Below are 1,069 nucleotides of genomic sequence, written 5' to 3' on the forward strand. Positions count from 1 at the left end.
TTTTATTTTAATCTATTTAATTTTCGAATTCTCTCATCTCTCATCCCCTTCTGTTTATTTATTCATCTACTAACACCCCTCTTTCACCCAAGAATTTGAACTCATTCCTCACCCTTGTGTTTAGATTCTCCTTCTTCTATTCATATCTTCTTCTACTCACATAAAGGAATCTCTATACTGTGACATAGAGGATTCTATATTTTCTGTTCTCTTCTTTTTCATATGAGCAGGAACAAGGACAAGAACATTCTTGTTGAAGCTGATCCTGAACCTGAAAGAACTCTAAAGAGGAAGCTAAGGGAAGCTAAAGCACAACTCTCTGGAGAAAATCTGACAGTAATTTTCGAAAAAGGAGACATGGCCGAAAATAATAACAATGCAAGAAAGATGCTTGGTGACTTTACTGTACCTAATTCCAATTTACATGGAAGAAGCATCTCAATCCCTGCCATTGGAGCAAACAATTTTGAGCTGAAACCTCAACTAGTTTCTCTGATGCAACAGAATTGCAAGTTTTATGGACTTCCATCCAAAGATCCCTTTCAGTCCTTGACTGAATTCTTGCAGATCTATGATACTGTTAAGACCAATGGGGTTGATCTCGAGGTCTACAGGCTTATGCTTTTCCCATTTGCTGTAAGAGACAGAGCTAGAATATGGTTGGACTCTCAACCTAAAGACAGCTTGAACTCTTGGGATAAGCTGGTCACGGCTTTCTTAGCCAAGTTCTTTCCTCCTCAAAAGCTTAGCAAGCTTAGAGTGGATGTTCAAACCTTCATACAAAAGGAAGGTGAATCCCTCTATGAAGCTTGGGAGAGATACAAGGAACTGACCAAAAAGTATCCTTCTGACATGCTTTCAGAATGGACCATCCTGGATATATTCTGTGATGTCTGTCTGAATTATCAAAGATGTCATTGGACCATTATGCAGGTGGATCCATTCACCTAAAGAAAACACCTGCAGAAGCTCAAGAACTCATTGACGTAGTTGAAAATAACCAGTTCATGTACACTTCTGAAAGGAATCCTGTGAGTAATGGGACGCCTCAGAGGAAGGGAGTTCTTGA

General features: G+C 39.3%; 1 non-coding gene across 1 annotated transcript; it reads right to left on the reverse strand.

The window, feature by feature from the left end:
* Positions 1-750: 750 nt before the first annotated feature.
* On the reverse strand, positions 751-858 carry LOC112732045 (small nucleolar RNA R71). The gene has a single exon (XR_003167786.1). It is a non-coding gene; the product is annotated as a small nucleolar RNA R71 (small nucleolar RNA).
* Positions 859-1,069: the final 211 nt, after the last annotated feature.

The sequence above is a fragment of the Arachis hypogaea genome, chromosome 12 (assembly GCF_003086295.3).
Source record: "Arachis hypogaea cultivar Tifrunner chromosome 12, arahy.Tifrunner.gnm2.J5K5, whole genome shotgun sequence".
Lineage (NCBI taxonomy): Eukaryota > Viridiplantae > Streptophyta > Magnoliopsida > Fabales > Fabaceae > Arachis > Arachis hypogaea.